The sequence below is a fragment of the Pimephales promelas genome, chromosome 3 (genome assembly GCF_988280905.1).
Source record: "Pimephales promelas chromosome 3, fPimPro1.hap1.1, whole genome shotgun sequence".
Taxonomy (NCBI): Eukaryota; Metazoa; Chordata; class Actinopteri; order Cypriniformes; family Leuciscidae; genus Pimephales; species Pimephales promelas.
The window spans coordinates 1,987,587-1,998,062 of record NC_142771.1 but is presented as its reverse complement, the minus strand read 5'-3'; positions in this window follow the sequence as shown (position 1 = coordinate 1,998,062).

The following is a 10,476-nucleotide window of genomic DNA, read 5'->3' as shown; positions in this document are numbered from 1 at the left end:
CATTATTTTCGACATTATTGATACTGCTTTCAATCGTAATGCAACGGACTGGTCTACAGGACATAAATTAACCCTTTAAATAAAAGGGTTATTGGGCTGTTTACACTGAAACACACAATAGAAGAGCGTACACAGATACAGGAAATAGAAATGAACACAAAAGCTGCAGCTGCTGCACCCCCACTTCCTGTATCTCTGGTTTGATTAAGTTTATCCATAAATGTTAATGAATTAATTAATTATCAAACATGTACAACATGTAGTGGCTGCCGTTATTCATGTGTGAATCCGTAATGACAGTCGTAGTTCAAGATAACTCTTCATTGGTTCATGATTCGGTCGTGCCTTCAATAATTATTAGTTCATGTTTAATAAAGTATTAATTCAAGTATTAGTACATGATTATTCATGTAGCCTTATTGTAAAGTGTTACCCTTTGACACTATGTCCAGTATCAGGAATAATACAGTATGATCTGTGTGTATCAATACACAACTCTGAGATCACAACGTGAATGTGTGCAAGAATAAACTGAGCATGTTCAAATCAACTCTTTCCAGACTAATTCCACTAAATGTGTTTAGAGAAAATACAGATTTCTTTACCTGTGAGAAGTGAAGAGAGAATGATCAGTCCCAGCAGACACAGATCACACTGATCAGACATTTCTGCTTCTGTCAGCTTCTGTCTGTCTTCCTCTTTATTATATATAGTTACAGCTCCTCCTTTAAACACCATCAGCTCCTCCTCTTCATTATATAGTTACAGCTCCTCCTCTTCATTATATATAGTTACAGCTCCTCCTCTTCATTATATACAGTTACATCTCTTTCTCTTTAATATATATAGTTACAGCTCCTCCTCTTCATTATATATAGTTTCAGCTCCTCCTCCTCTTCATTATATAGTTACAGCTCCTCCTCTTTATTATATATAGTTACAGCTCCTCCTCTTCATTATATAGTTACAGCTCCTCATCTTCATTATATATAGTTACAGCTCCTCCTCTTCATTATATAGTTACAGCTCCCCTATTCATTATATATAGTTACAGCTCCTCCTCTTAATTATATATATGTAGTTAAAGCTCCTCCTCTGTATTATATATAGTTACAGCTCCTCCTCTTAATTATATAGTTACAGCTCCTCTTCATTATATAGTTACAGCTCCTCATCTTCATTATATATAGTTACAGCTTTTCCTCTTCATTATATATAGTTACAGCTCCTCCTCTTCATTATATACAGTTACATCTCTTTCTCTTTAATATATATAGTTACAGCTCCTCCTCTTCATTATATATAGTTTCAGCTCCTCCTCCTCTTCATTATATAGTTACAGCTCCTCCTCTTTATTATATATAGTTACAGCTCCTCCTCCTCTTCATTATATAGTTACAGCTCCTCATCTTCATTATATATAGTTACAGCTCCTCCTCTTCATTATATAGTTACAGCTCCCCTATTCATTATATATAGTTACAGCTCCTCCTCTTAATTATATATATGTAGTTAAAGCTCCTCCTCTGTATTATATATAGTTACAGCTCCTCCTCTTAATTATATAGTTACAGCTCCTCTTCATTATATAGTTACAGCTCCTCATCTTCATTATATATAGTTACAGCTCCTCCTCTTCATTATATATAGTTACAGCTCTTCCTCTTGATTATATAGTTACAGCTCCTCCTCTTCATTATATAGTTACAGCTCCTCCTCTTCATTATATAGTTACAGCTCCTCTTCATTATATATAGTTACAGCTCCTCCTCTTCATTATATACAGTTACGGCTCCTCCTCTTCATTATATATAGTCTCCTCCTCTTCATTATATATAGTTACAGCTCTTCCTCTTCATTATATAGTTACAGCTCCTCCTCTTCATTATATAGTTACAGCTTCTCCTCTTCATTATATACAGTTACAGCTCCTCCTCTTCATTATATATAGTCTCCTCCTCTTCATTATATATAGTTACAGCTCCTCCTTTTCATTATATACAGCTACAGCTCCTCCTCTTCATTATATATAGTTACAGCTCATCCTCTTCATTATATATAGTTACAGCTCCTCGTCATCATTATATACAGTTACAGCTCCTCCTCATCATTATATACAGTTACAGCTCCTCCTCATCATTATATACAGTTACAGCTCCTCCTCATCATTATATACAGTTACAGCTCCTCCTCATCATTATATATAGTTACAGCTCCTCCTCTTAATTATATAGTTACAGCTCCTCCTCTTCATTATATATAGTTAAAGCTCCTCCTCATCATTATATATAGTTACAGCTCCTCATCATTATATATAGTTACAGCTCCTCCTCTTCATTATATAGTTACAGCTCCTCCTCTTCATTACATAGTTACAGCTCCTCCTCGTCATTATATATAGTTACAGCTCCTACTCTTCATTATATATAGTTACAGCTCCTCCTCCTCATTATATATAGTTACAGCTCCTCCTCTTCATTATATACAGTTACAGCTCCTCCTCCAACAGATAAGTTATTATCTGTGACCATTTCATTTACAATAACCGCCTTAGGTGTGAGCGATCTAATGTTTAGAAGACCTAGCTTTAGAAATTGTTTTTGTTCACCGATATTTAGATTTTCTGGTTAAGATTTTTGCTAGATCCTGCACTAGATTTATTGTTTGGCTTCACTAAACGAGGAATAGACACAGTTTCTATATAATGTTCCTCACTATGCATATTAGGTAAGTTTGGGCCGCAAAGGCTGTGATTTGGACTTTGACTTACTAGTCATCTGGTGCGTAACGTCTTGGAGATGTTGTCCGACAGAACAGCCGCTCTGATTCTGCTGGGATGGAGTCCGTCTGCACGTTACAGCCTGGGTCTCTCCCAAAACAGATGCCAATTATTTACAAAGAGCAGCTTCTGTTAATTACACAATGACATTAACCATTCATTTAATGCAAATAGTCTACTGAACCTTTCCTGTCCTTGTCTGTATGTGGGAAGCGGTCCAGACACGATGATCGCTGCTTTAGGCGCTGTGCTGCGTAACGTCTCGATCAGGCTCCTGTAGTCCTTCTTCAGAACCTCCGTCTGCCGCAGCCTGATGTCGTTCGCTCCCGCGTGCAGCACAACAGCTCCGACGCGCTCGTCCCCGTTCAGGATCTCGGGAACCTGTGCAGCAACATCAAGAACACGAGCACCAGGAAAGCAGTGAGTGCGCACCTTACCTTTACCCGAAATAGCGCGGACGTGACGGACCATGGATGTGCCGATGATCACGGCGTCGTCGCGTTCCGGCTCGCGAAGAGGGGAGAAGCGGTTCCGGGTGGAGATCTCGAAGACCGGGAGGGGCGGAGAGGCAGCTCTGGTCCTGGCTCGTGTCTTCCGCTGTGTGATCCATGGTCCATTTTGCTGTTTCGGTGCCGGAGTGAATGAAGCCCGAGATGATCGCGTCCTCCTGGGCAGAGGAACATACGGAGTAGACGAAGTCGGAGTCAAAGAGTTAACGTTACTAACCACTGATTTGCGCGTGATGCTTCAAGCGTTGAGCGCCGATCCAACAACTCGGTTTGCTTCACCAGCAGACCACGGATCTGTTTCTCGACGTATTCCAGCTCCTGCTTCACCGTGAAGAGCTCGAACGTGTCCTCACCTGCACTCAGAGGTAATGTTAGACACGCATCTGATGTGTTCGCCATTATAACAGATGAACAGTAAGTTAGTAGTGATACTACAACTATCACCACTAATTTAGGACTGAAATGCCAGAAATAACCAGGATTCAGTGAAACGGGTGTAAAATGAGACGGCCAATAGGCCACGCGTGGAATGCTAGCGGGCTAAAGGCTAGTAGCCGGGATTAGGAAGGTTGGATACAAGTAGCGATATCAAAGCAATCCAATTGTTTTTTATAAGGAATATTATCGAGGATAAGTTCACATGATATAAAAATAGAAAGTGCTTGTTTATAAATAAGTGGTAAAGAAGAAAATCAAGGATTAGTGACAAAATTCTCCGGAGCTACAAACACAAACATGAGTTGTGTGCTTATAATGTTTAAAATGTATTTAAATTAGGGATGCACCGATCCACATTTTTTCACTTCCGATCCGATCCCGATACCTGACTTTGGATATCGGCCGATACCGATACTTTTCCGATACCAGACCTGTGTTTGCTTTAACATTATTTATCATTATTGTTGATTTTATATGATGCTGAAATAAACACCTCTCTACAAGCAAGGATGATGCGTACGTATGTAGCCTATGTCAATATATATATATATATATATATATATATATATATATAATATATATATTAAACAATAGATAGACAATTAAACAAATATATACGCATTATACAGGCCTACACAGTGCTTTAATTTCAGGAAGGTCTACTAACATTATTCAGGTATATCGTCTAAAAAGAATTATAATAAAGTAATCAAAAGTAAAATAGCACTGCAAAGTTTATCACAGATAGATTTATGCTTATTAAAGCTGAAGTTATTCATTCAAGAGCTGTGAGTGATTTTCTCTTTGCCTTTTGTTGTTTTATTCTCAGTAATGTCGCAATCATCACGTTTATACTGCTGCCCCTTTAAGAGTGCGGATTTCATAGTCTACTGATGCACCATATTTTCTCCCAACTATTTCCATAAACTAAACTAAATTTCTTTAGGGAGAAATGACAGTGCACCGCCGCGATGGGAAGGAAGTTGGCTACACAGAATGCGGCTATTGTTTAATGTTTTTTTTTACCTCAATATATTCTTTAATCTTTGGAAATCAGACTAATATCACAGATCTAAAGTGTAACCAGGCTATGTTTCCTCTGTCGTCACTCATTAAGCAGGGCTGTCGTGTTGTGCGTGCTGTGGCACCGCGTGAGAGATCTCTCTCTCTTTCTCTTCTGGACTGCGAATTGCAAACATGCATCACAGACAAATAGTTTAATTTATACGGCTTTGCAAACATTGCATTTTGCTGTCTTGCTCTGCTGCGGTATTTCCAGTGTGAAGTATTTCCACCATAGGATTTCCACACAGCGAACATATTGGTAGCTCAATGCTATCCTGCTAGCTGGCTGCAAACTGCGGAATGGATTTCTTGAGCGGGCGTCTGTGTGTCTCATTGAGCCCTATTTTTTACAGTCTATGATTAAGCTGCACCTCCGTTCAGGTTATCCATTCCACAGTTTGCAGCCAGCTAGCTGACTAGCAGCCCCGGGGAATCCCTTTTGGAGTCATTTCAGCAGCCAACGTTAAAGCGCAGACATGGATCATAAATATCGGATTTTTATCCGCAGGTTGGATCGGAAAAATCCGATACGTGAATTACGCTGGTATCGGTCCCGATACTGATACTGGATCGGATCGGCCCCATCCCTAATTTAAATGAAATCGAAAAGAAGCAGAGTGGTGTTTTATAATCGTTTTATAATATAATTAGTTTTATTGTTGCCTAGAATGTACATACACAGATAACCGGAGTAGCAGAGCGAGGTGAAAACATTTAAAATATATATTTTTTCTTTTATTTCAGACCCGATGGAAGAGAGCGAGGAGAGAGAAGAACTGAGTGAAGTGAAGGAGGAACATCATGTCCAACCTGGAGGAAAACCCTTGAGTCGCTCAAAGACTAAACAGACTTTTTTAAAGAAAAGAAGAGCCGAGAAATCTTTCACCTGCACTCAGTGTGGGAAGAGTCTCACAACCAAATGTAGTCTTGAGATTCACATGAGAGTTCATACTGGGGAGAAGCCGTTTAAGTGTGATCAATGCGGGAAGAGTTTCACACACAAACAAAATCTTGAGCATCACACGAGGATCCACACTGGAGAGAAGCCGTTCACATGTGATCAGTGCGGAAAGAGTTTCTCTATTAAAAGTCACCTGAAGCAACACATGAAGATCCATACAGTGGAGAAACCACATCACCACAGTCTGAAATCACGGTAAGTAGTTTATTTTCATGTGCTTAGCAACAAATTCTCTTTTGTGTAAGTTAGCCACACATCACCCTAAAGCCAAATCTCTCCTCTCCCCCTATAATGCTGGAGAGGAATGAAACCCCGCTACTCGTCTGAGCTGTGCATCACAAACAGTTTATCAGCTCAGAGCAATACGACAGGGTTTACTCGGGTTTGCCGATCTCAATCACAAAACAGCATTAATACACAGAGCTGGGAGATTCATTGAAAAAGCTTTTTAAAGGGATATTTCCATTTTCCATTTGAATTCTTCAATAGTCTAGCGGGTTTTATTCCGCACTCATATAGTTGTTTTTTTGTTGTTGATTTTTTTGCTATCTGCACGTTTTCGTCGATGGGCGTGTCCGTGGCATCGATGTTTCGCCATGAAACAGGAAGTTGTAGTAACTTGGCTGTAAATGCCCAGATCTGCACGAAATTTTACACATTTGACAAGAGTCCCGCCCTGAACAAACCTACATGTCGATATTCACCCACAGTCAAAGCGCCACCTGCTGGCAACAGGAAGTGACCTTTAACGAAGCAGCCCCCGTCGCATGTTTGACCGACATGTACGAAATATCTGTGGTACATCTACCATGTCCAGACGCACAGAAAAGTCTCTTGGAGCGATGCCCTAAACTCAACAGGAAGTCAGCCATTTCTAATTTTACCGCCATTTTGGGATGATTTACTCATTACGTACTTTAACAAACTCCACCTAGGGATTTAGTTGGATCGACTTCAAATTTCTGCTGTGCCTTCTAAAGGCATTGACGATGTAAAGTTGTGCTATCTGCGCGTTTTCGTCGATGGGCGTGTCCGTGGCGTCGAAGATTCGCCATGAAACAGGAAGTTGTAGTAACTTGGCTGTAAATGCCCAGATCTACACGAAATTTTACACATTTGACAAGAGTCCCGCCCTGAACAAATCTACATGCCGACATTCACCCACAGTCATAGCGCCACCTAGAAAATTGGAAAAAATTAGCCCCTCGTCCATGTTCAACCTACATGCACGAAATTTTGTGGGGACGTGTATCATATCAAGATGCACAAAAAAGCCTCAAGATCCCATACCCTAAACTCAACAGGAAGTTGGCCATTTTGAATTTGGCGGCCATTTTTGGACGATTTACACACTCCGTACTTTAACGAACTCCTCCTAGGGATTTAGTCGGATCGACTTCAAATTTCTGCTGTACCTTCTAAAGGCATTGACGATGTAAAGTTGTGCTATCTGCGCGTTTCCGTCGATGGGCGTGTCCGTGGCGTCGAAGATTCGCCATGAAACAGGAAGTTGTAGTAACTTGGCTGTAAATGCCCAGATCTGCACGAAATTTTACACATTTGACAAGAGTCCCGTCCTGAACAAATCTACATGCCGACATTCACCCACAGTCATAGCGCCACCTGCTGGCAACAGGAAGTGACCTTTAACGAAGCAGCGTAGCAAATGCACATCCGCACTGGCTGAGCTGCAGAAAATGCAACACGGCTGCCTCAGACCCCGACGTGCTACAGGTGCGAGGGCCCGCCCATCGCTGCTTGCAGCTTTAATTATTTTATTTTTTCACATTTTTTCTGCAAAGTAGGCGCCATTTTCGGGGTCGCAACATGCTCAAAAACTCACCAAATTTGGCACTCATGTCAGGACTGGTGAAAAATTTCGTATCGATGATGACCAGGTCGTGCTTCCCTAAGGACTTACCTTCCACTGCTTCATGAGAAGCGGCAATGGCCGCGACGTAAACCTTAAGGGTGGAGGGCGACAGCCTGCGTTCCAACCCTTCTTGCAGGAAGGAAAGCACAACCGCGATCGAACATCTCCGGGGGTCTTCTCCGCGAGAAGAACACCAATTGACGAAGAGGTTCCACTTCAACGCATAAAGGTGTCTCGTGGACGATGCTCTTGCGGAAGTGATGGTTGCCGCCACCGCAGGTGGCAGCGAACTCAAACCTGCCTCGTCCCGTCCAGGGGCCACACGTGCAGCCTCCAAAGATCGGGACGAGGGTGCCACAGAGTGCCCCGTCTCTGAGAGAGTAGGTCCTGTCTCAGAGGAATAGGCCAAGGAGGTGCTGTCGCGAGGAGCATGAGTTCGGAGAACCACGTCCTGGTGGGCCAATAGGGGGCTACCAGCAAGACCTGCTCCTCGTCCTCCTTGATCTTGCACAACACCCGTGCAAGGAGGCTCACTGGGGGAAACGCATACTTGCAGCTGTGCGCCAGCGCATCTGAGCCGAGCGTACCCTCGGTCAGGGAATAAAACTGGGCGCAGTGGGATGAGTCCCGAGAGGCGAACAGATCTATCTGTGCCTCCCCGAACTGGTCCCAAATCAGCTGGACCGACTGGGGATGGAGTCGCCATTCGCCGGAGATAGGACGGACCCGTGACAGTTCGTCGGCTGCCAGGTTCCGGTCTCCAGGAATGTAAACTGCACGAAGGGACCTCAGGTGCTTCTGACTCCATAACAAGAGGTGGCGGGCGAGCTGCGACAACCGGCGTGAGCGTAGACCCCCCTGGTGGTTGATGTACGCTACTGCCGTAGTGTTGTCTGAACGGACAAGCACATGCTGGCCCGTGAGCAACGCTCGGAAGCGGTGCAGGGCGAGCCGTACTGCCAGCAGCTCGAGGCAATTGATGTGCATGAGGCGCTGGGCTCCTGTCCAGGAAGACAACGAGGTGCCTGAAAACTCGCTGAATAGGGACGCCGGTCCGTAAGAAGCTGAGGTTCGACCACGGGAAGAAGGTTCGGCGGCCTGCTGGAGTCACTGGAACTCGGAGCGAACCGCGATGCCATGCCCACCTCGGGACTCGATCGCGAAGCCACAGCTGAAGCGGTCTCATATGAAGCAAACCGAGCGGTGTTGCCGGGCCGCGGATGCCATATGCCCCAGGAGCCTCTGAAATAGTTTCAGTGGAACCGCACTCTTGCCCTCGAACTGTCGAAGACAAGTCAGCAGTGAGTGCGCGCGCTCGTTCGTGAGCTGCGCGGACATGGCGACCGAGTCTATCCCCACGCCGAGAAAAGAGATCCTCTGCACGGGGCAAAGTTTGCTCTTTTCCCCGTTGACCCGAAGGCCCAGACGGGCTAGGTGCCGGAGCACCAGGTCTCTGTGTTCGCAAACCTGAGCTCGAGAGTGTGCTAGTATCAGCCAGTCGTCGAGATAGGGGAACAAGGGCTGCCTCGACGATCTTCGTGAAGACGCGAGGGGACAGAGCTAACCCGAATGGGAGAACGGCGTACTGGTATGCCTGGCCCTCGAAGGCAAACCGAAGAAACGGTCTGTGTCGAGGGAGAATGGAGACATGGAAGTACGCGTCCTTCAGGTCGATCGCTGCAAACCAATCCTGATACCGAACACATTCGAAAATGCGTTTGGCCGTGAGCATTTTGAACGGTAGTCGATGGAGAGAACGGTTCAAAATGCGCAGGTCCAGGATCGGTCGTAACCCACCGGTCTTTTTGGGGACAATGAAGTAGGGGCTGTAAAACCCGGACCTCATCTCGGCTGGAGGGACCGTCTCGATTGCACCCTTCGCCAGCAGGGTCGCAATCTCCGCTCTCATGACCGGGGCATTGCCACCGACCATCGTGGAGCGAACTCCCCCAAAACGGGGAGGAGACTGTGCGAACTGAATCGCGTAGCCGAATCTGATCGTTCTGACGACCCAGCGGGACAGCCCGGGAAGCTCTAGCCAGGCTTCCAGGAAGTGAACCAGCGGGGTCATCCGAACCACAGACGTCCCACCGGAGGGGCAGCGAGGCGGGTCGACCGGCATGCGCGCAGGAGTTGCCCCGCCCGGATGCACAGTCGAAGCCCGCTCCCCGACAGAAGAGACCAGGGAAGGCAGAGCGTTTCACGGGGGTCTGGCGATAGAGGGGGAGGGGAGTGGCGTAGCCCGGGGACGACACACGCTCCCTTCCGCACCCTCAGAGACAGAGAGGAATGAGTGGGCTGACGCACTGGGACGTCGAGCGCACCCAATCCTGTCTGTGTGCTCAGTGATGATGTCAAGTCTTTCTTTAACCAACTCAGGGTGCTGCCCACCCGGCGGGGAGCTGAGAACAAAAGATTCTCCCCCGGCCCTCCACCCTGCTACCGCCTCCTGGGAAAAACTCAACTTCATCACTGAGCAGCCCGTGTCAGGAACGTCGCTTAGCCTGGCGTTTAGCAGGGCGTGCAGCCTGAGGGGGCTGTGACGCCTGCCTGTGCCGACGACTGGGTGGAGGCAGCAGCTGGTCGTCAGGGCAGAATATGTCTGATTGCCTCCGTCTGCTTCTGGGCAGTGGAGAACTGCTGGGCAAAGTCCTCGACTGCACTGCCGAAAAGGCCAACCTGGGAGAGTGGGGCGTCGAGCAGACGAGTCCGCTCAGCGTCCCGAGTGTCTGCCAGGTTGAGCCAGAGATGACGCTCCTGGACCACACTGGTGGCCATCACCTGACCAACGGCGCGAGCGGCCACTTTCGTCGCCCGGAGAGCAAGGTCAGTGGCGGCCCGCAAATCTTTG